The following is a 25,915-nucleotide window of genomic DNA, read 5'->3' as shown; positions in this document are numbered from 1 at the left end:
GCAATTCTGTAGAGTGAGTTTAACTCCAGTGAAGTCTGAGGAATTTGCATCAACTCCATGGGGTCTAGTTTGATTTCTTCATACGTTGCAGGTCTACTCTGATCAGAGGTCCAAAGCTATAACCTAATATCTCAGAAACAAATGAGTAATGAAAATATTCACTCTTCTTACAGTGTGTGCAGATAGAGAAGTATTCAGATCTTAATAGTTTTTTCTATCAGCTGTAAAAGTGTTTATTTCTGCTCTAAAGATGGGAAACAATTACATGGTGGTTAATGGAAGGTCTTTGGTGTTTGGAGATAGCCTCAAGTGGACACTCAACAAACTGCAGTTATTAGCACTTTTGTACTAGCTTCATATTTCAACACTGGAGGTGCTGCTTGGCTTGAACATGGACTTTACTTCTGATTAAACCCCACTGAAGGCTGGTTATTGAAATGTCTGATTTAATCCCTAAGACTCTTTAGGTTTTGTCCAGATTTAGTCTACTATATTGTACTTTAAACCATGTAGACCCTGGTTAGTCTTATATAGAGTATGGAGCTTAATTTAAACTCATGTGGACCAGGTTTGATCCCAAATAAGTCTTGTTCTAAGTCTTGAAAAGTTTGGTTTGATCCCACCTAAGCATGTTTTGCATTATTAAACATCTCGCTTTAGGTTGAACCAGGGCCTTCTACAAAGAGGACTACAGTCTCTTTACATGGGTGCTCTTAAACCACTGGGCCAACTGGCTCCATGTGTGCTTGTAATTTTATAAACTCAATTTTGACCCCTTTAATGTTTGATTGGACTCATAAAGCTTGGACTTATGCTACTAGCATCTGGTTGAAACCCAGTAGAGTCTATGATATAGCTCAGAATCTGATTTATCTTATGTGGACTGAAGTTCCAAATAGTAATGGTTAACATCTGTGCACGCTAGTTTTGAACATAACTTCATTAATTGATTTATGTGCAGCTGATGAAACAATAGCAATGTCTCCTCTACGAAGCAAGAAGGAGTGTTGTTTTCTTTCTTACAGAGTTTAAACTGACGTAAACTTTCCTCCCCACGTGTCTGAAAGCAGAAGAAGAAATGAGATGTTTTCTCATTCTGTTGTGAAAACGGCGTGTTTGTCTTGGTGTCTGATTGCACGTTGTGGAGGTAATTTTCAGCTGGATCCATACAGTAAATGTCAGAGCTGGTCTTTGTATTGAGTGAATGAGGTAATGAGCCTCTGGCCTTCTGATCGATCAGCATCGTAACAGGTTTGATGGTCAAACATCACAGCTCCTCGTGTCCTGAGAGGCTCCGTCTGCTCCTCCCGTTGTCAGGTGGACGCCCCCCTCTCCTGACCTTTGCCAAAGCCTTAATGAACCTTTCTCTCTGCCTCTGTCTGCTCTGTTTACCGTAATCCTCTGCTGGTTTCTTTCCTCTCTCTTTCCCTTTAATTAACGTAAACAATGTCATGGCAGATCATGGGAAGTCGCCCATTATTGCTGTGATATTTCAGTTCAGATGAAGAGGTGGATGGAGCCCCTGACTGACAGACACAGCTTCAGCATCACCAACAAAACAGCTGATAAGGCTTTAACTTCATTCAAACAACACAGTAAAACAAGAAGTGAGACTTTAGTTTATGTATGCAAAGGATGTAACACTGGAGGAGATATTTCTCTGCTTTGTAAGAAATACACTGCCAGCCTCGTCCTGGCGGCGAGGTGGATTTTATAGGGCTTAGCACAGAACGCCATAAACAACAAATGACATTAAAGGAAAGTTATCTAGAGCAGTGAACTTAATGAGGAACATTTACATTCTCACTTTCCATTACATAATTTTCTGACATTACATTTCCACTGCCCGTTCAACTTCAGGAAATAATTGTCCCAAATGGGAGAAGTGCCCTTGTGAGGAATTCAACTCAGAGATATAATTACAATAAATCAATGTGAGGCGGTTGAAACACAGACATGGACAGAGAGGGTTTTTTTTATTATCTTGGGACAGATTCATGATTATATACATATTCAGAATCACAAAGAAAAACAGAAAATAAGAGCAATTTTAAACCACAGCATCCTCATATCTGGACCACTCTGAAACTATCAGAATATGGAGTTACCGTATGTTCCTGATATATGATATATGTTGTATTAGAGCACCATATTTGTCCCATTTTTGGTATCGGCTCTGCATATTTATGCTCCAGTGACAAAGAGTGATGATATACCACAAATTTGGTCATACTCCAGACCTCACAAATTGATGCAGATTGGTGCAGATTCAGAGATTTGATTTGATATGCATGTAACATATAACTTACCTGGACACATTAAAATGTATGAGGGACATTCTGCAGAGTATTTATAAATCTTCATGCTCCAGGTATGATCCAAAAACATCAATCAGATCCTTGTTTTTTTTATGCAGTGGTAGAAGAACTTTCTGAACTTCACGTTTAGGAAAATCAAAGATTCAAAAGTCTAAAAACTGTCCTCCTGGAAGTCATTTCTAACCATATCCTGTATAATAAATGGACGTAGTCTCAGTGGCTTCAGCCCATCTGTTTCTGAAGCCCTGTTTTTCAAGCCTTTCGCCGATGGGTGCCATATTGGAAATGTTGAACTCAACCTAACTTCTGTCGAGCTAGTGCGAGGTAAAGAGGCGGGCCTTTAGACTCCTCGTTAATGGCTACAGTGTTCCTACCTGTCAATCAAGTCAGCCACGCCCTTATTTGGGCATAACTCATTAGTTTAATATCTTGGAACTAGTGCGTTATAAAAAAAATACCGTCAGAGAAATGAGCTATCTAGACTAAAATATTTTTTGTACCAGGCTGTAAACATGTTTATTTCTGCTGTAAAGATCTTCTTTTTTTAAATGGGTGTGTATGTGGTTTCCGGTAATTTCGGAGCCAGCCTCGAGTGGACACTCAAGGAACTGCAGTTTTTAACACTTCCAAATTGGTTTCAATTCTCGCTTCCACAGGTTGCCGCTTATTTCTACTGTTTTTTTTCTCTGCAAAGATGACTGAATATCAAAGTTTATTTGGAAGACTGTTAAACTTAAAAAATGTTTATAAACATGATAATGAAAAAACTTTACTCCAGTTGGATTAGACATGTCTTGCTACTCCAGATCTGCTCTGTCATTGGCTATGTTGGTTTCACTTACATCCACGTCCCTGCAAGTTTGCCCTGTCCATCTCAGATATCAGCTCTTTGTCCATCCTGTCTTGATTCATCTTCATTATTGTTGTTATGTTACTTATTTTGTAAGCACTTATAGATATGTATGTATATAATCTTTTGTATGTATTATTGTCCCATTAATCAAGGTTGAAATCTGCCATAATGTTTGCCAGACCGGCCACAAAAGTACCCCAAAATTAATCATGTATAGGCCCACTCGGTTTACTTATTTTTTAGGTCATATAATCTTTTAAATGTTATCAGATATATACAAATTCAGTTAAAGTTAAGATACCTAAACACTCCACATAAAGAAAGTAACCTTGTCTTTATATTTGTGTCTTCTTACCTCCGGAGCATGAAACACCAAACTGTTACACACCCAGGAGATAAAGACGAAAAGAAAAGCCGCTTTTGTTCTGTGGTTTTGATTACGCTTCCAGGGATAACAGATGTTTTCACACATCTGTCCCAGACACATCGATCCATACTCATTTACCAACAGAAAGAAAACAACCAGATGATGCTATTTACTGATCCAGCGGGTAACTGATGATGTGTGGGCTGTCAATCAGGACGCTTCCTGCACAGATGTGATGGAAGATGCTCCGTATTGAACAGGTAGCGCACGCCGGGGGTGTTTTTTTTTTAGATTTGTCTTTGAGATTAGCCGCTGGCTGCAAATTGAAACAAAGCAATGAGAAAGTGTTAATCAATGCTGTGCATAGGTCTGATCAGACACAACCTATTGGCTATCGTTGGGCTACAATGTACGCTCCCAGGAACGATGGCCCACTTCACATACAGTCAAGTGTAGTCAGGTATTAGCAACATACAACTTCCTTGCAAAGACTGTCTGCACATTAAACACCACTATTTTTTAGTACATGACATCCACCTGACTGAGTCCATCTGTTTCTATTTCTGAGTCTCACTGAACTGATATTTACGGTCAATATGTTCTGACCAAAAGCAAAAGGAAATTCATCTCCTCCAGATATCTCAAAAGAACTGCTGTCAGTGCTTTGTTCATTACATCTCCAGAGGAACGCCCCTCATGTGTCTGTAGTGAGTCTCAGTTTCACTATAAACAGTAAGCCACACAGAGGCTTCACTCTGGCTTCCTTCAGCGGTATGAACCTTAAACAGAAACTGATGTTCTTGTAATTAACGGGTCTTAAGTTTGCTGAAATAACAACCGCATGATGCAGATTAGTCAAAAGTCAAGCTTTGTCAGTTCTGTCCTCAAGAGGAGAAGAAAACTACTTTTACAATGTTTGTTTGTTGAATGGAGGTCTATGAAAGAGGATTAGAGACACTGATGTTTTTTTTTTAGCTCTTACCTTCTTCACGGAATGTTCCATTTGTTCTCAGAATTCTGACATCAAAGACAACATTCTGGAATTCTGTCTTTGATGTCAGAGTTCTAGAACACCTGCTGTTGCTTTCCATACAGACTGTTTTTCCTGCTGACACCTGATTGGTCGACACTACTCAGACTACAGACAGAGATCAGAACCCGTCTCAGACTAAAATCCAGACCCTAAGATCCAGATTCAACATGTCAGTCCCTCCAGGAAGTTGCGATTTTGCGATCGCAACTATCAACGTAAATTCAACCAATCAGCGCGATTTTTTCGCAGCCCTGCAATTTTATACAATCACCGCAACTTCCCCGCAAATTTGACCAATTACCTTAATCTCAGCCCCTGTACGTCATCGGTTTTGTCAGCAATTTGACTTTCTTGGAACATAAACGTACGTCCTCACTTGATCGGCACTTTTCAACAGCAAAACACGCACAGAGAACGGGTGAAGAGAGAGGACAGCAGGCAGGACAAGTGACAATGACAACGTTGTTATTTATAGATTGAGGGGCTCAGTGTTCGCTTGGCGACCTACCTGCAGCAGGTGTGCTTTATGAACCAGCTCTCCCTCCTCCATGCATCTGTCTCATCTTCATTGATGATTTTTACCCCCGGTGTGCGTTAGTGACAAAGACACAACCGGGGGACGTCTGTTTACTATTTGAGGTTTGACGTTGTTGCCGCCATTACTGTAAAAAGCTCCGCGTCTACAGCTTGATTTATTCCAGTTTGGAGATTCATCAGACACATTTGGTAAGTTTTGATCAACTCCTAGTTGAAAAATGCAGATTCATTTCAGAGTGCCGTGGACTGACTGTCTGTGCCTCAGTCGCTGTGAGGTACATTCAGGGACCGTCGTAAATGTGCAATACAGTCCTTTCATGGCATTTTTCTGTGAATCAAGACAATCAAAATACAGTCAGTGGCCACATCAAGAATGTTTTCTTAAAACAACTGTAATTTAGCGTATTTACTTGCCCCTGAGATGTTATTGGAGGAAAAAAGAAAAAATAATTGCAATTTTTTCAAAAAGCTGTCGCAAATTCAGGCTTTTTTGGGCCGCAACAATCACAAAAAAATCCTGCGAAATTCTGGAGGGACTGACGTGTCTGAATCAGAATCTGTAATTACAGGATAGCTGAAAGTCAAAAGCTTTGTCAGGTCTGTCCTCAAGAGGAGAAGAAAACTTCTTTTACAATGTTTGTTTGTTGAATGGAGGTGAGATCCATCATTTGTGATGCTGCGTTCAGAGAAGTCAGGAAATCTAAACGCTGATCGTCTGTAGTGACACAACATCAAGCAGATTTGTGTCTCAGAGTAAATTTTTGATCCATGGGAGCCGGGATGTCATTACAGTGGATTGTGCTTCTCTTGCTTTTGCTCTCCATACAGACCGTTTTTCATGCAGACATCTAAGCCTGCTGAGTCCGTTAGAGATTGGGTAGACGTGATCTGATGCTTTAAAGTAAAGGTCTGGACTCCTCGTTGTTCCTCAGCTCTACATCAGATCTCCTCCAGCAATCATTTCAGTGCATGTGCTGATGCTGCCAACATGCTTACCCCCCGTACATCTGCTCAGTGTCAGGCCTGCTGCTCTGCGTCTCACACCAGAGGGATTTAATCTGAGTAGAAATTACAGCTGCACTCATGCAGAGGCTTCTTTAACATACATAAAAAGCCATGTTGAAGCAGAGCGTTATTGATAGCAATGATTATAGCTTTTATGGCCAAATGAAGCGGCAGACACACCAAGGTCTCAGCGGTGAGGCAGAGTTAATTTAGCGAGGAGCCTAAAGGCCAGACGTACCTGACAATCCTCACAGTCATCTCCCGTCATTTCACATTCAAACACCAGCAAACACATTTCCATCCTTAACGATTCGTTCATCTGTGATACGTCTATATATACATTTCTCATTCTCATGATATCTCACCTCATGCTTCAAGAGATCTGACTTCATCTCAAAACACCTTTTTATGTATAACACCTGATGTCATCCGCTCTGACTCTCCATCCCTCCGTATCTGGTCTATCTTATATACTCGTTTTTATTTTATAGTTTCTCATCATCGTCTCATCGAACCCACACAGAATGTTTTATTCTTCTTACTTGACTACATCCTCTTAATTATTCTGTATTTTCATCAATCGTTAAATCTGTCATCCAATAACTTCACCTGATTTTATTTTAAATCCTCCTCCTGTTTATTTCAGGTTGTTAGTCTCCTCTTCTCTGTGTTTTAAAGGTTTGTGCACACTCCTGTGAGCAACGCTAACTCAATTAAATTTAAGTCGTTTTAAGAAACTGATATTGATTTTAATATATTCTAGTCACTGTGTCTTGTGTTGTGTTATTTATTTTAGTTGTAATGATTTCCACAGACAGTTTTATGATTAGTTTTAAAGAAAGATTTTTCTTTTGGTTGTAAAAATGTCAGAGGGAATAAATAATATCTCACTTTGTTTAGTCTTATCTAGTCTCGGCTAAAAATGTGTCTCTAACTGACACCTCTTCATTTTCGTGTGAAAATTACGTCCTTACCTTTGTTATGAAAGGTGTAAAGGTCACATTAGAATGTGACAATCAGGGCTTGACTCTTTATCGTTAAATTAAATTCAACGTTTAGTGTATGTAGCACGATATGCTAATAGCTAGGTGTTCTGTCAAGTTGGGCTACCTTATCGGAAAATGCTTCTTTAACCCACATCAATACCAGAGGCGTGATTTTACAATATTTGTGAACTTTACATGGAAATTTAGAGAATGAACAGATATTATTTATTTATTTATTATTTACCTGAGCACACTGCAGGGTGCTTCATCTTCAGGCGTCTTTTCAAATTCGTAGTGTATTCTCGCCATCTTGTATCTTCAAGGACCTCTGTCCTCATCGGGAATGATACACCAAGTCTTATCTTTTAAAAATGCGTCCCCATGTTGCTTCTTTTATTCCTTCCTCTTTAGAGGTCACTGGTTGTAATAAGGCGTTGATTTTTTGTGATGCCAGATCCTAGCAGGGGCTTTGTTCAGCTCCAGATCTGATAGGTTTCTAGTCAATGCCAACTTCCACTGGATCCGCTCTCTTGCGTCCCGGCTGTGTCTCTGATAAGGCAGGTCGGAGCCCTCCGGATCAGAGATACCAGACTTCTATTTTTGCAGGATGCCGGAGCACGATGCATCAACCTCAACAAAGCAAATGGAGCGGGACAGGGAGTCAGGCACCAAAACAAAATGAAACATCCGGTTAATTTTCAGAATAAAACACTCTGTGTTATCACCAGATCGTATTTCACTTAACTACAACAACACACCGTCATGATGAGCAGAGGAAGGCCTGGAGTCAACAGGTCAGAGGTTTTCAGAGGACCAGAAAGACAACATGGATGAGGAGAGGAGGGGGAAAATCCTTGATTCAGTAACACTGGTGGGTGTTGACGGGCCAGACAGCATAGAGGCGGACCGGATATGGATCTGGTGGAAGACCCGGGTTAGGCTTTTAATAAGATGGCTAACAGCTAGCTAGTTTTGGCTTCCTACCACAGACTGTAAACCGATTACTTATACGGACATGCACCGGGCGAAAAACATCCAATGAGGAGAATTTGTACCGGAGAACTTGTTGCAGATCAATGATTGGTTAAAAAGGAAAATAAACTGATGTAACTGATTGGCTGACTGAATAGAGACGAATATTTTTTCTTGTTATTATTTGTCAGAGCATTTATGAACACAGATTCCACCGCGTCATCGTCTCCTTTAGTCATGAAACAACAATCACTTAAAAAATTCAAACTGTCCGTCAGAATCGTGTCCCTAGCAGACTCTCTGTGTCATCAGTGACAGAAATAAAGGAGCTCTGAGGCCACAGAGACAGAGGAGTATGACCTGAGAGAGAGCTGACACAAACACAAACATGCATTTATCTACGACAGGAGACAATATGATGGAAGAAATGTGAACTAAGACCACTTACAAAGAGAGAGAGAGAGGGGTGTAATCATTGTAGAGAGGCTGGTTTGTGTAGAAATCAATGCAGTAAATCAGAGTACCTTAAACACACACTCAGACAAACACAGTTGGAGCTTTATTGGAATTGGTTCAGGATGATTTAAGAAAATGTTAAAGAACACTATTGGCAAAACAGCAGCGTCGATAAATGAGCACTGGACTGTGTTTTATTATGGATTATTGAATGTTTTGGTACTTTCTCCTCGCCTGAGAGAGGAAGAGACATTTACATCGAAAGAGCCTCAGGACTCAAAGAAATACACTACGCTCGGGTGTGCACTGTATCTTAAAACAACCTGAGCCCGAGCCAGGACCGACTACACACCTGATGGAAAGGTTTGACCTGAGGTGAACTTATAGCAGACCTGTCAGGCTCAAGAACGCTTACAGCTTTCACTAAAGAAGTTTTCACACAAGGCTTTCTAATTGAACACCCAAATGTGTTCAATACTGAATTCTGATCCCTTCACAGTGCTTTGCAAAAATAACGTTAGGGACAACTTGATCCACACCGTCGTGATAAAACTGGATTCAGGAAAAAGATGTGAGACATCAGCAGGAAGAACGAGGAAAAACTGTGGATCTCTACAAACAGGTATTTGAACAAACCCACATCAGAGGTTAAAGCTAAGCTTAGATGAAGATCTTGGATTACATTGTTAAAGTGTCGTTAATGTAGAAGAACTTCAGGTCGGTCAGTGAGAACTTTTATTTCAGGAAAGCAATGTTGGGAAGTCGGGACACTGAGGCAGATGGCTAAAATTTGACTTTTTGGTTTGCCAATTTCCTGTTGAGACATCTGGCTGCTACAACTACTACTATCCGTCTCACCACTATCATCTCTCTCTCTCTCTCTTCATCTCCCTCTATCCCTCTCTCCAACACGGTCTGAGTAGATGTGTGTCTAACATGAATCTTGTCCTGCTGGAGGTTTCTGCCTGTTAAAGGAAGTTTGTTCTTGCCACTGTAACTTTCTAAATGCTGCAAAGTGCTCTGCTCATGGTGGATTAAGATGAGATCAGACTGAGTCCTGTCTGTAAGATGGGACTGGATCTTATCCTTGTCTTGATGTTGGGTCTTTGTTAATAATTGAACGTAGAGTATGGTCTAGAGCTGCTCTGTTTGGAAAGATTGAGCTGTCATGCTGATGATTATGCTTCAATCAGAGTCTGGTTACAGATATCTGCGTTGCAAGTGTCACCTCAAGGCTTTAAGTCAATTTTTAACCTCTCAACTTGTTGGTTGAAAGGCAAACAAAGGGAGCAAAGTGAAGAAAGTCTTGTCTGAGGATCTTGTCTTGGTGACTTCCGGCTACACCTGAGGCTCTGAAATGGTGTCAGTCTCTCACAGAGGCTGTAGCCTGGTGAAAAGAAAGCCCATCTGTTCCAGGATTGCCTCTTAGGTAGAATAATTGACTAAAATACTCCTTTATTTGTTTCAGGATAGTTGCAGTCACATTGTAGCTTGGCAGCACAGTGCGGCTCCGTCTTGGAGCTTAATTTACAACGAATGATTTGTTGCCCCCTATCTTATGAGTGTGTCATCTTCCCCTTCTATTTATATTCAGCAGCACCTGGTGCTTTGCTATTCAAACGACAGTAGGAGAAGCTGCAATTTTCTCCGGAGGAAATGGATCTGCTCATGCACAAAGTGAAAGGAATCCACCAAAGGTCCCCGAGGTGAAGCAGGCGTGGGAGGACGTAGCTGCAAGCGAGTCCTCGTCTTCTGGCATCAATGAGCGGCTGCACATCACCAAAAGCTCTGTAATCACGTTAGGAGTGTGTAACAAGCTGGGTGTACAATTTCTGATTCTGCCAATGAGGGAGCATCTTTCTTCTGTAATAATGCGTCCTTTAAATAACAGGAAATGGTGCAGCGCTGTGTTTAGAGCAGGGTTTGTTGGCACAGTTATTTTCTGGTGCCTCCAGATAGCAGCGAGCATCCCCACAGCTCATTCTGAGACAGGTGCACAGACCCACACTAGTATTTTTCCCATTTACACAACATGGGCATAAAAATAATAACTGTGTAGGTCAGCATGCAGCAATGACAGTGACTCTGTGCTCCACTCTGCAGCATGGGGACGGTGCAGACAAATGTCTGTTATCAGTTCGGGAGCTCATCCATTAGCCATGTGTAGATTAGAAAATAAATAGAGTGAAAAACACACAGATTCAATTTGTGACACACACACTCCCACACAGTGTGATCGACCGTCTGTAAGACAGATTGGTATTGAATGCAGCCCGGCCTGCGGAGCGAGTGAAGGATGGATCTGACAACAAAATGAACAATATGAAAACTTCAGTTGAGTCTCTTAAGTGGTCAAAATCAAATGTTTCCCTCAAGGACGCCAGAGATACGAATCGAGACGGAGCTTTAACAGGTTTACCAGTGACTGTAGATAAAGATGGATGATGCATTTCTACTTCCTTCAGTTGTATGAGTGAAGACAAAACATTGGCGCTGATATGTTGTGCAGCAGGAATCAGGGCCAGTGACATATGGAGAAAAAAAAGTAACCGCACTACTCCACCAGACCAGTAGAGGGCAGTAAGAAAGAGACAAAGGCTGTACAGCAAAGATAGCCCCGTAGAAGAAAACAGACAGACCGGGCATCATTATAAGTGACACAACAGTTAGCCTGTTAGCATGAAGGAGATTCCTCTTGAGCTGTTTTTGATAGACACTTGGAAGGAGACAAGCTCTTGAGACAAAGAGGATTCAAAACGTCTGAAACACTCGACTTAAAGCAAGAAGACAGATTTTAAAGCCATGTCAGCGATGGACCAGTGTTCCAGTTTAAAGAGCGACCCTGTTAACTGGAGACTCTCAGCCGGATGCATCCCTCACAAATGTCTTTAGACGATGATTATATATCTGATGAGGACATTTGAATAAAAACTAAACTAGGATGCATTCCCGAGGACTCCTGTGTTTCAACAGCTGTTGTAAACTCCACAAACACTGACATGTTCAGCTGAAGGTCTCCAGTTTACAGGGTCACTCTTCAGACTGTAACACCGGGAGCTGACAGAGACGCATTCACACTATCAGGCGCAGAGAAGACCAATGTTCAGGAGTTATTAACCCAAGTAATTCACAGGTGTGTGTGATGTTGTTGTGGATGGAGGGTGAAATAAAAACACTGAGGGTATTCAACCAATCAGAAATGTTTAGCATTGCAGGCCATATGCCCCCAAAAGTTCCTGGACCTCTGAGGTAAATAATAAAAATGGCCGCACTTCATTTCCAAAGCTGTGCTGGTCAAAGCTGCATGACAACAGACATCACAGTGTCCACGCACAGGGCTTAAAAACAGCCAGCAGGTGGTCGTCTGTGATTTAGAGAAACATCTTTTTAGGATACCTCTTTATGATTTGATCACTGCTGCATCTCCTGTGCACGATCACACCTCCTGCAACACGTGTGACTCAGCATTTCTACCTCATTATGTCTCATTTCTGCTCCCTCAGACTCACAGAGGACAGAAAGTGTGTTTTCCTCTCTCCTTGGGGGAGATGCTCTGTAATAGATTAATGTTTCTTTCTAACAAGGCCATGAACATCACAGGACACATCATGTGTGATTGGTAGGAAGTGAATCTGTGCCTTAAAATGGATTGGAGCTGTCAGGGCGGCTGAGTTATGCAGGATATTTCTCCTCACAGGGACTCATTGAAATTCAATGGGAACATTAGTTATCTGACTGGGAGCCCGGTGGCGACGCAGTGTGACGCTGCTGCTGTTTTCCATTTATTTTTATCTGACTGGAAACAAGTTTTGTTTTTATGAAATTCATTTCTTTATCGACAGCTTACAGCGGCGAACACAGCGGCGGCGGAGGGATAAGTGAGAATGGCGCAAAGATAACGGCTGTCGAGGAGTGAAGAGAGTGAAAGAGAAAGACTTCAGAGCACAGCAGAGAGCCCGCGTGCTGACCGGCCTTTGTCAGGTCAGCGTGTCCGTCTCTGAGATATGACCTATGAAGTTCTCGGTCTTATTAAACACAAAACAAATCCACATTGACACCAAATCCGAGCTTTCAGCACTTTGTGACAATCTGTCACTTTAATGAGGGCATTCATGTTTGCTGTGAGATGCTCAGTGTGAGCTTACACCCACTCATCCTCACTGATTCCCTCTAAGGATCACTCAGTTTCTCACAACTTGGGATTAATTTCATAGTTTTATTCAGTTATGTTGATATTTTATTGACCTGCTGAGTGCTGGAAACACCTGAAACAAGTCCTGCCTGATTCTCATGTTTGATCCGTGCTTAGTCGTGCATTTCTTTTGTATTCGGTTGTAGTCTTTTCCAGTTTCGTTCTCCCCTAATGTTGCATTCACTGCCTGCCTTTGTGTGTTTCTCACATGTGTAATAGTGTACCTGCCCTTGTTGTTGTACCTGTGTCTGTCTTGGAGGATACACACTCTTAAAGTCTGATTTCTCAGACAACAGATATTCATATTCCTCCAAGCAGACATTCACATCAAAAATGGGGAAATACAGTGATCTTGATCCCAAATATACGTCAGTCAAAAACTGTCTACAGAAAACAATATAAAGACAGAGCCACTAGGACAGCAGTGACTCGTGTGACAGACATCAAGTCAGCTTTTGAGCAGGTCATGATAAGTAGTAAATGGTAAATGGACTTGTACTCATATATCTCTTTTCCAGTCTTCTGACCACTCAAAGCTCTTTTACATTACTCGCTCACCCAATGATGGTAGAGGCTGCTATAGTAAGGGACCATCAGTATTAGCTAATCTCATTCTAGACATTCATACACCACTGAACAACTGAGGGAACAGTTTGGGGTTCAGTGTCTTGCCCAAGGACACATCAGCACTTGACTGCAGGAGCTGAGATTGAATAGAGACAAGCTGTCAGGCATTAAAACAGTGAGGGACAAGTGGGTAGAGCAACTTCTACTACTCTATAACCCAGGCCCTAATGTCACAGTGGATGAAAGGCTAGAGGCATTCAGAGGTTCCTTCCATTTTTTTTGTCAGAACCCAAAAAAATATTTATTGGGATTTTTTTTGGTTCTGACACTTCTGGATAATTAAACATGCCCCGGGTCAAGTTGACCCATGAACATTATTGCTGTTCCTAAGAAACGTACATAACAGGAGGGTTAAACATGTTGAATATTTATGACCAGGTATGGTGTTGTTTAGTTTGGTATTTTACTAGTTTGTCTTTCATTTTCATCTTCACATCCTCAAAGTTCCAGCTCCTTGTTTACTTCCTGTCTGTATTCATTAGGAGCTACACTCTTGTCTTCCTTTTCTTCTGTAATATTGTCTTTCATTCCACTCGTGTTCCTGTGCTGCCTGTTTCTTTGCCACTTCCTGTTTTATTTTGAAGTTCTTGCCCCCAGTGTGTCAGGTTTACTTTGACTTCCTGTCTTCGTGTGTGGTCCTGCCTCCTGCCCTGATTAGTTTCACCTGTGTCTTGTTTGTCACACCTGTTTTGATGTGCCCCCTGTGGACATAATAAGTAGTGCGTGGTCCTTTTTAGAGTGTTAGCACTCAAGACTTAGACATCTTTAAAAACCTGCTCCTGAATCAGGTGGGATTGATCCAGATTTTCATTTAAAGAGACTAAACTAAGATGGATTAGCCTATCCTGACATGGAAATAAAAAAGGTTGATTTTTCAGAACCACCGGTCTTGGTAGGAAGTAGATCCACGAGTCAGCCACCCTGAGGGGAGGCAGTTATTATTACCTCTCTGAGTGTCTCTGGCTAAAATCATCCAGAGCATCAAAACAAGCTGAAATAATTCTCACACTCGTGTCTCCTGTTCAGCCCAGTTTCTAACTTGTCACACCATCACTCCATCACGGTCTCTGTCTCTCTCTCTCTTTTTCATTATCCTCGATGCTCTCCCTGCCTCATGACCACATGCAGCCTTGGGCTCTCCATTAAATCTTCATATTAGCGAGACGTCTCGCTGCCGTCACTGTAATGACTGCAGGAACGCGGCGTCTCTCTTCGTTTGCTTTCAGGTCGATTCTCCATGCTTTACGTCCCTCATTTTCTCCTCCATATGTTCCACGCAGGATTTATTACTGCCTATCTGCCGCCCGACTGTATCTGTGACGCAGCCGGGGGCTCGTTTGAACTGTAAAGGCTGCCGCTGTGAGAGCTAATCTGCCAACATGTAAGGGCTTAATCCACATTGATCTGCAGATGAACCCAGATCAGAGGAGATTAGATAAGACTTGTTCACCAAACGCAGCCTCCACCCCGCCTTGCCTCCTACTTCTCATGCAGCTCTGACACCGAAGATGAAGGCAAACACGAGTCTGGGCTCTCTGCTTGAGTTTGTCTCTCGCATAACGAGGAGGAGGAAATAATGAACTGTTTGTGTTTAATGTAAAAAAAAAAAAACAACACAGTAAACAAACCAGAGCTGATCAGGAACACTCTGACAGGGAGAGGCTGGGGTCAGAGGTCAGTGATGCAGGAGGGCTGATGGTTATGTAAGCAGTAGAAGAAGAAAATGTAAAGGCTAGAATTTAATGATGGGAGGGCTGCTTCCTAAATGTCAAGGCTTCAAATCATGGCTGCATTATGAGCCCAATTATCCTCAGAGGTCTGCTTCTTTGCAAGTTCACCTGTTCTAGAATAAACCTGTAAATATGATCATAATAACTCATTACTCTGAGACTCTTCACGGGACAACAGGAATGGCTGCAAGCTGAGCTGCTGCTAGCTTGTTTCAGACTTCTGCAGGAATTCTTATTTCACAGTGACTTCATCACGACATTAATCATGCTTTTGCTATTCACATAAAAGTGGCATTTGAATCGATGAGTAAGACATTATGTTCATCATTTAGTTCCACAATTACTTGCTCTTAATGTTTTACTCAGTTTAACTTGAGCCAAGTCTATTTTTGACGGAGCGTGCGTCAAGCTGAAGAGAAAAGATCGACCTGGACAGGAAGTCACGGCCAAATTCCACCAGATCCGTCTCCGCTTCGTCTCTGCTCCGTCACAGCACCGGATCTGATAGGTTTATATTCTAGTCAATGTGTTAACTTCCACTGGATCCGCTCCGTTGTGTTCCGGCTGCGTCTCTGATCCGGCAGGTCGGAGCCCTCCGGATCAGATACGCAAGACTTCTATTTTTGCCGGTTGCCGGAGCACGACGCATCAATCTCAACAGAGCAGATGGAGCAGGACAGGAAGTCAGACACCAAAACAAAATGAAAACATCCGGTTAATTTTCAGAATAAAACACTCTGTGTTATCACCAGATCGTATTTCACTTAACTACAACAACAAACCGTCATGATGAGCGAGTCAACAGGTCAGAGGATTTCAGAGGACCAGAAAAACAACATGGACGAGGAGAGGAGGAGGAGGAGAATCCTTGATTTAGTAATTACCGTGGGAAAACCTCGGTCACATGACTCTAGCTGTCCGGCGGTCCATGCAGCGTTCTGAAAACTCAACCGGTGGGTGTTGACGGACGAGAGAGCACTGAGCCAGACTGCATCGGATCAGAGACAGACCGGACACGGATCTGGTGGAAGTCCTGTGTTAGGCACAAGGAACATCATCCAACATCCACTCAATTTCAAAATAAAACACCATACGGCCTCCTGACTGTTTAAAAGATCATATATATCAGAAATACTCAGCGATTATGAATGTAATTTTTAACTGCTACAAAACAGTCACACATCCGTGATTCAGGTTAACCACAACAGGACTTAAAGATGATAACTGTGTCAGAAGGTAACAGGACCACAAAGAAGAGCAGAATTATTCATATTAAACTCAACTTGAATACTATCCAAATGATTCAACCACAGAAAGGCTCTGTAAGATGTTGTGTGTATGTTGTTCTATCTATGCTGGACCCAGCTGATCCTGGCTGCTCTGAGCTGCGATACGCTTTAAACATGCGTCCTGTGTAGCAGCACAAACCTGCGGTGCTGACGGGACATGGTGCACACACTCCCTGTATAATTTAGGCAAAAGAAGGTTCTCAAGTTGAACCAACTCTGAACCAGCACCACTTCAGTGCAAAAAAGGATTAGCAGCTTTGCATTTGTCCCCTTTAAATATAAGTGAGGCAAATGTCACAGTGTAAACAGGCAGAGGGGGGATGTGCAGGACTCCTTTGCTGTTTTTTTTTCTGCACATGAGCAGGCATTAATCTTGGACTGGGACTGAAATGGAGGGGTAGATTTAATTTATTGCCAAGGAAACATCTGTCCTCTCGTGTTATTATTATCTGTCCACAGATTTTAGGGTGTAACACGACCATTTAAACAACCTCATAGAAATAATCAGTCCTTATGCTGATGATGCAATTTGCTTTAGTTGTTCATAAATAAGCATCAAAGTCCTCTTCAGTCTGCTTCATAACCTCAAAAACTCCTCAGTGAAGCTTTAAATAAAAATTGAATTTAAAAACGTCGCCTCATAAAGAAGAGTTGAGTTCCACTCAACTGAGAGAGCCACAAAGAGACAAACATCATACTGAACAGCCTCTTCTCCAAACTGAGGGTAATGTAGGGATAAAGCCTCCTTATTCCACGTACTGTAAACGCTCTGTGCCTGTGTCAGAGTTTTCATGGTTTATGGTATAGAGCAATGAAAGATGATGAGGCTATCAGAGAAAATAGATTTTCTCTTTTCAAACTACAGAGATTCTGTTTCAGCTGATACATCCAAACTCATCTGATCAATAATGAATTTCCTGTTTGAGAATGAAAGAGCAGACGTCCCGCTGTTCTCCACTTTAATAATAAAACAATCATCAGATGTTCTCTGTTTGAACACATCAGGCATGCTGGGTGCTGCTCCGACTGCTGAACTCCACATCAGGTGCACAGGCGGAGGAATCAACGCGCTAACGAGGACAATGGAGGCGTCTTTTCTTTCCCCAAATATGGAAGCTATTGAGGGGAGGAAGACAGGGAGAGCTTCTTAGATAATCAAGCATTCAGGCCCCTCTTTAAGAAAAATTAACCGGGGCAGGGTGAACTAGGGCGTGTCTGAATGCAAGGCATGAATCAAACCAATCAGTGCATAAGCTCTCATTCCCTTAAAGAGCCAGGTCAGACTTCTCTGAAGACACAGTTCACTGTTCAAGTTATGACGATGCAACGATTGATGATACACCCTCTGGAACAATCCCACTGCACAGCAGAAACTATAAGGGACGTGTAGATATACGCATGAGACACAGCACTCAGGACACACTGACAGTGGAAGACAGGATGTAACAACCCTTGTACTTTTCATCAAAGAAAGGTGGGCTGTTATTTGAACTGCTGGATCACATGGCTGTATTTTGTACTATGTGTATAATGGATAGTTCAGTCTTTATTAATATAATTTCATTATTTTATGGTAATTTGATCATATGTATATTGATGATGATTTTGTAAATGATGTGTTCCTCTCGTCTGTCGGCGTGATGCACATGTATTTTCTTCTCCAGCTCTGTGTGTGTGTGCGTGTTGACGTGTTTGTGTTCTGCTGTGTGTGTCAGCGGCAGTGTAAAGGGCAGAGCAGTGAGATGGAGGAGAGGATCTTCCATTATAGATCTGACCTGAGGGGTCACACAAACACACACACACACACACACACACACACACACACACACACACACACACAGAAGTGGAGTTGACCATTAGTTTCCTCTCCATCATTTCACCTGCTGACTACACCTGTCTCCCTCTGATTTATCTCCTCTCACTAACCGTCTGTGTGCGTCTCTCTCTCTCTCTCTCTCTCTCTCTCTCTCTCTGTGTGTGTGTGTGTGCGTCTCTGTCTGTTACCCTCAGAGTAAATCTGTCTCCAATGCTGTGTGTGTTGTATGATTCCTTATGATTATCTGGCCTGGTTGCTGACCTTCTCCTGAGCTGATGTTGATCTGCTTGTTGACGTTGTTGTTGCCTTTTGTTGGTTTTGTGTTGCTGATAATCCGCTCTGAGCAGTCCTGATGGAAAACTAAGCTGGAGGTTTGTAGAGACGTTATTCTGTTATCGACTCCGTGTCCTCAGGGATCCAAACCATCAAAACATAAATAAAATGAAAACACTGAATCCCAAAAAAAAAAGAGTCTGCTTCCAGCTGCATGAAAAGAAAACGATCAGAATATTAATCTTTATTTTTATTTATCTGATTTATTTACAAAGGGACCTTAAACAATATTGAACATAAATGCTACCAACTGATGCTTTGTACCAGAGTTATCTTTAAACTAATTTATATCTGCAGTCCCATGGCAGGTCACAATTTAAACACCACATTGTTATAAAATAAACTAATAATAAATACATAATCAATAAATACATAAATAGTTATGATAAACAGGTTAAAGAGGGTAAGTATAAAAGTTGAAAATAAAGTGACTAAAAGTAAATAACAAATAAAATAATAAAAAAAAATAAAAAAATTAAAGTAATAAAAGTAAGTACAATAAATGCAGCAGCTGAACATTGTTTGTCTTTAGCATCCAGGCTGCAAACTTCATCTCTCCTTGCAGATTAACTTCACATGCAGGAAATAAAGAGTGTTGAGATAGTTGGAGAATGCAGGTTTAATGCTGTGAAGGTGTTGGAGCTGAAAGTTTGAGTGCAGGGGCAGGGCAGCTGTGGTGTCAGCAAAGCAGAGGCAAAGACAGTGGCAGTTCTGGGGAGGGGCCAACAGGGGCCAGTGCCCTGCCACTCATGCGTTAGGCACTTGGTTCCAGTCCCTTAGAGTGCTAAGGGACTCATGTTGAGTGTAAACAGCCAAACAGCTGCTGTCAGTCTGCATTTTGATATAGTACACAGTAGTATATAAGTCTAGTGTATAGGGATGCACTGATGTTTTGCCAGTTTGTTCTCAGACGGTCCTCGCCCTTCTCAGTCTCTTTTGTCAGGGTTGAATGTGTCCCTCTGACAACACCCTTGGCCCCAGCCTGCCCCCCCAGTAAAATTGGTCTAGAACCGCCACTGGGCAAAGAGTGGAAATCCTGCAGCTTAAATTATGCTGATGATGCTTTAACAGGTGATAGTGCACTGTTACGTGCAAACGAAAGCATGTGCAGACATCGTCACTGTTCTCATCTTGAAAATGATTCTCTGTCTTCAACTCCAGACGTTTTTGTTCATCCTGTTAAGTGTCGCTCTGCAAAGTTTACATCTGTTGCATGCCATAAATATCATCCACCCCAACCATGTGCTCCAGCTGAATCTTCCCGGATATCTCTTCATGTGTTCTCACGTCAGCTTATTTACATTTGTGGAGGTTTTACTCAAAGTCTGGCAGGAAAAATTAGAATAAAGTCAGGGGAAGAATTCGGCTGTTTGCAGTTTTCCTCTGATATCACAGGGAGTTATCAGGAGTTTCCTGCAGACAGCTCTCTCTTCTGACACTCCATCTTTAATAGTAAAACTTCCTCATGCTGTAGAGAATACACTGTGTGATGATCGATACCTCATACAACTCCCCTTAAAAAGAGTTTAACACTTCAAGCTGAGAGGACACCATTCAATAAATATCTCTAACCGCGTGTCAGCAGCTCCTTCCTGCTTCTACGTGACATTCCTCCCGTGCACAAATGAAGCTCTGCAGCCATGTTTCCCAGCTTCAGGTGAGAGTGATCCTCTGATCTGCACATACCCCTGGCCTAAATACAATTTAGGATGAGCTGCAGCACCACAGTTTATATTATTATAGCTTTCAATGTAACCTGCAGCTGCATAAATATTTGCATCGTTATTAAATTTGCAAGACATTGATGATTAATATTCTCTCACTTCTTGTTAAAGCTCCACCAGCCCCTTCATGCTGCCTTCAAACATGACTCTCCTTTATTTTCTCTCTACACTCCCTCTACTGTGTGTGTCTGTGTGTGTGCATGTGTGTGTGTGTAAGGCTGTTTCCCAGTCCCTCCACGTGCGTCTCGTCCGCAGCAGCCGGCTGTTCGATGAGAACATTCAGCTAAATGTCTGATCGATAGGCGCTGGCAGCGGTGCCTGCCGCCGCCGCCGACAGAATACTGAGGAGGAAGAGGAGGGGGAATAAAGGGGGAGGTAGACGTGTGAGCCTGTCTACAGATACTTTGAAGAGAGCTGCTGTAAATAAGTTTGGTTTGAATGAGCTCTGAAGGTGCTGCCTTCACATGATACATAACAATCAGTTAAATCCAGATATATATATATATGTAGGTATATAAAGTGTGATTATATAGATATATATATATGATTGTTATGTAGTCAGTGTCAGGTTGACTTCTAGGTGAACTTTTCATTTGTATTGTCTTTTTCTGATCTGAAGACGTTTTTTTTGGAGAGTCTGATACTCTCTCTCTCTCTCTCTTTCACTGTTCTTCATATTCTCACCTCTCTGCATGCGTCTTTCCCAGGTTGATTTAAAACAGTCCTCGTCTCACCTGCACGAACACGTCTGCTCTCAGAGGCAGGGGGGATGTGACTTGTTCCTCTTCCTCTCTCCTGTAGAATGAGGAGTCTTCTTGTTCTTCCTCTCAGCCGATGAAAACACGAGTTTTATCGTCTCTGAAATAAATCCTCTGCTGCAATAACACAAACAAAAGTGAAAGCAGCTTCTTACATATTTCACTGTTTCAGGGTTTTGTTTTGTCTGGACCATACACCTTGTTTTCTCTTTTTTTCATGTCACATTAAATTTTACTTTTCTAAAATGACAAATCACACACCTTCGAAACAAATGCTGGATGTTATCAGAAGTCCAGCTCTCACCTGACTTGTGTTTTGAACTCTGAACTTGGTGAAAGGTAATCTTAGGAGTCATGATCATAAACCAATGTAACATAAACACTAGTCCGACTTACAGAAGGATCTGTGGTTCATTTGAAATGGGTATGTCATCATGTTTACATTTTGCGGCTCAGACCAATATTTACTTTTCCCAAAATGCTAATCTAACTATCTCCAAATGCTAAAGAAGGAAGAAGCAAAGTTCAAAGCTTTAAAGCAACAGATTAAACAAGGTTTTAATATCATTGACTGTGTAACTGGACCACGACAAAAGCTCCCCTGAAAGTGAAACCAAAACATCTTGACCAATCAGAGTCCTTTTTATAGGAAGAGGGCGGGTTCTGTAAGATGATGACACAGGAGCACTCTGTAGACAACAAAGATGGCGACTTCTGCTGAGTCCGCTATTTAAGCCATTTTAAACAGACTACATGAAGCTCTACACTCAACCATGAAGACACACAACGCACAGGTACGGCAACACCACTAGGACAAAGCATGTTAACACAACAGCAGCTGACTTAAGAGTGAAAGTAACGAGTGAAGAGATCATTCGTAGGAATAGGGGAGTCCAAATATAAATGTCATTGAAATGAAGCTGAGTGAAAGTTGTGAGTTTACCATAAAAAAAATAATGCTCAAGTTAAGAACGGATACTCGAAAAATGTACTTAAACAATCAGTCAATTCAGGTTTATTAATATAGCAACTTTCATACAAATTAAATGCAATTCAAAGTGCTTTACACTGTGACTGGACAAACAATAAAAAAATATTAAAAAAAACAATTATAGGTAAAAAAAATTAAAATAATTCACAGCATCAAAATAGATAAATTAAATCTACATTTTACTTTTATTTATTTGATATTATAAAGGAACCATGTACAGTTTTGAACTTAAATGCTAACATCTGATGCTTGATACCAGAGTTAGCTTAAAGCTAATTTCCATCTGCAGTCCTTTGGTGGGTCACAATTAAAACATCACATTTTTATAAAATCAACAAATAATAAATAAATAATAATCAAAACAAATATGAATAAATAAAGAAAAAAGGTTATTCTAAACATTGATAAATACATGTACTAAAAATGGCATTAATAATTAATAATACATAAATAAAAGCAAAAATAAATATGGAAAATGAAAGTAATAATATGTATAATGCTAAAGTTAATGTACTTTGTTACTGTCCATCAGTGAGGACAAATTAATGCAATTATAAATATATATATTTATATTCCGGCTGCAATAGGACATTGGCGAACCCTATTACAGATTCTGAAGGTGAATGCACATTCTCAATTTCGGAAACTAAATGTTAAAGAGATGTTAACAAATTTAAATTCTGCAGCTATCTGAAGACAATTCAGCTTTAATATCTGCAAAAACATTTCTGCACGCAATTGCAACCAACAAACCAACTCTGTTCTCACTTCTCAAGGTTCTAACATGAGTGTAAAATATAATGAATGGAAAAGTAAGCAGGGCAGAAGTCCTTTAATGCAACACATCACCTTTTTAACACAGCAGAGATCTATGAAGGAGGCCAGTGTTGGCTGTGGTGACTCTTCTTCACTCCTTCCTTGATGCATTTTGTCTCTAAATTGAGAATATTAAAGTTCTTCTTGCAGGAAATATCCTCTTCCTCCTCAGTCTGAATCTGATAATGTAGCTGTATGTGTTTGCTGCTGAGATCACAGGAAGAATACTAAAGAGACCACTTGGGTCCTCACCAGATTGGTTCCTGTCCCAGAAATTACACTCAGAGCTCGTTAGCATGTTTCTCCTGCTGCCAGCGCTGTTTGGTGAGACTCTGTGCTGCTGCTGGTTAACGCCTGTTAAATCTCTTCATTGTGTTTTTTGGATTCTGGAATTTTCTGCAGATCATTTGTTGTGCTGCAGTGAAACTACACCGGCTGAACTGATGCTGCATATTATTTATTTACTGTAGAAGTTTAAAAATATTGAGGCAACTAAACTATCACAGGGTTGATTAAGTCATCAACAGACAATGGAGCAGTTCATACTTTGTGGAGGTAATTATGCATGAATTGTTGCTCTTCCTCATGTGATTATTTGGCTTTCTGTCTGCACTGTGCAGAGATAGACTTTTATTCAGTTAGATTGAATCTCTGATTCTGAGTTATCCTAAAAATGATCTTACTCTCTGACGAAGTAAAGTCATTTTAAGCTTCCAGAAGTCTTTTATTGTCTTCTTCTAAAGAGTCAAACTCGCCAGGAGACCAGGTTTACCATCCCTTTGCAAATCTAATCTAGCATTTCTAGTATGCATGTATATTGCAATAGTTGCATTAGAGTTGCAAGATAGTAATACTTAACCGCTGCACACTTAAATTACTTTACTGTGACTTAATTGCGAGTAAAAATGCATTTCACCTGTAGCTTCCACAGGTAAGCTGGCTGTACATGGTGAGTCCTATTTACTGTTCGTCTCATGGAAGTCACAAGGCAATGTTGTTCACTTTGACACCCTACATCTGCTGGAAACTTCCTCTATTTACATTTCTGCAGCAAAGCTTCACAGTGAATGAAACATTTGCACAGGACAGGGTCAGTGAGGAGACACAGGGTAACCATTCTGTCCACAAGGGGCACCAAATTCAACACAAACTGAGAGTTCCTCACAAGAGGTAACGATGCACTTCAGGCTTTATCTCAAAGGTGTAAAAGAGAGATGTAAGGTATCATTCACCTTGAAGGCTGAGCCCTATGTGAGTAAAAGTGTAACTTGAAGAGTTCCTGAATTGATGTGTTTTGAAGTTGATGACAGTGCCGATGTTTCTGACAAGATGGTAGTGAGGTGATGTTGTGCTCTGCTCTGTCTCCTCTCAATTTAACAAGACGTCCAGGATGATCCCGAGGACAGACTCTATTTGTTGGAGGGCTTCTGTTAAGAAAACATCTTCCTCCTCCTCTTCTTCCCCTCTTCATTCCTCCACCTCTCACATTCTTGCTTTCTGCACCTCTCTATCCTCTCCCTCCCTCCCTCCATCCCCGACTGAGCAGCATTGATTAAAGCCTCCATCCTCTCCTCCCTCTGTTTGCCGTTCCTCTGCTGCTCTTTGTTTTGCAGATACGATCCGACTTCCAGCCGACAGACACAAACAGCAGCTTGTTCAGTCCATTTAGCTGCTGTTTGGACTGCAGCTACATTACAATCTTATCAGGGGAGTCTCTGGCACACCGGTCCTGCTAATAAACTGATAACACCTCTGAGTATCGATTCTGGCCTCAAACAGGCAAACTTCGTCCCACCATCTGGCCAGCACCGATAATTAGTACCAGGAAGTGGTTTCAGCTCAGAGGAGGTTTCACATGTTTGAGCACATGAAGGATTAAAACATACTTCATCTTAATCTGCACCGCTCTGAAAATCACCCTTCACACTTCAGATTGATTTCCTTCCTTCTTAGAGTTTTATTTAAATTCTGCTGAAATCGACCTGCAGAGAGGTGAAACTTGTTGCAGGAAGAAAATCAGTTTTTGTTTCTTAATTTAATGCAACTTTTTGATTCATTGATTTGGCACTCTGAGGCTTTTTCAAAGGTCTCCCTATTGGTGTGTTCAAGGACACTCAGACGTCTGAGACTGAAGGATCGGTTGCAGACTGGGCGCCTTCATACATCAAGAAGTGACTCAATTCCCTCGCTCCAAATTCTCTCTCCGCTCTTACAGGTTGCTCTTTCAAAGAGGGGGGGAAGTTATTGTCATCTTGCATAGCTGCTATTATGGCAGCAGCCTTCTGACTGTGAAAGATAGCTGCATTAAAAATGTTAAGGCGGCTGCAAATGAAGGTATGTTCATCTGATGATCGGCTTCAACAACATCCTGATTACATTCAGAGAAATAGAGGAAAGACTTTTAGTTCCAGGATCTACTCTTGAAGGAACTAAATGGTTCCTGTGGCCCATTGTCTGTGTTTCCACCGAGGCCTGAAGATTATGCATCTGTCCAGTGACTTATGGAGAAGCAATAAAACTAACTGCACAACACCGCCAAGCCAGTAGAGGGCAGTAAGAAAGAGATAAAGGCCATACAACAAAGATAACATCATGGAAGGATACAGAGAGGCCGACATCAACATGTGTTACACCACAGTAACTCTGTTAGCATAAAGGAGATTCTTCTTGTGTTGTTTTTAATCATGTTTTGATCAACACTTGGAAGGAGACGAGCTCTCGAGACAAAGAGGATTCAAAACGTCTGAAACACTCGACTTAAAGCAAGAAAACAGATTTTAAAGCCACGTCAGAGATGGACCGGTGTTTCAGTTTAAAGAGCGACCCTGTAAACTGGAGACTCACAGCTGGATGCATCCCTCACAAACGTCTTTAGATGATCATTAAATATCTGATGAGGATATTTGGACATTTAAATAAAAACTAAACTAGGATGCATTCCCGAGGACTCCTTCTGTGTTTCAACAGCTGTTGTAAACTCCACAAACACTGACACGTTCAGCTGAAGGTCTCCAGTTTACAGGGTCACTCTTCAGAGTGTAACACCGGGGGCTGACAGAGACACATTCACACTATCAGGCTCAGAGAAGACCAATGTTCAGGAGTTATTAAA

General features: G+C 41.4%; 1 protein-coding gene across 1 annotated transcript in view; it reads left to right on the top strand.

Annotated features, from left to right (window-relative positions):
* dcc (DCC netrin 1 receptor) overlaps positions 1–25,915 on the top strand; it is a 371,365-nt gene that overhangs the window by 17,174 nt on the left and 328,276 nt on the right.

Source organism: Notolabrus celidotus, chromosome 19 (genome assembly GCF_009762535.1).
Source record: "Notolabrus celidotus isolate fNotCel1 chromosome 19, fNotCel1.pri, whole genome shotgun sequence".
Classification (NCBI taxonomy): domain Eukaryota; kingdom Metazoa; phylum Chordata; class Actinopteri; order Labriformes; family Labridae; genus Notolabrus; species Notolabrus celidotus.
Note: the sequence above shows the minus strand (reverse complement) of the source record. Positions and strands in the feature narration are given on the sequence as shown.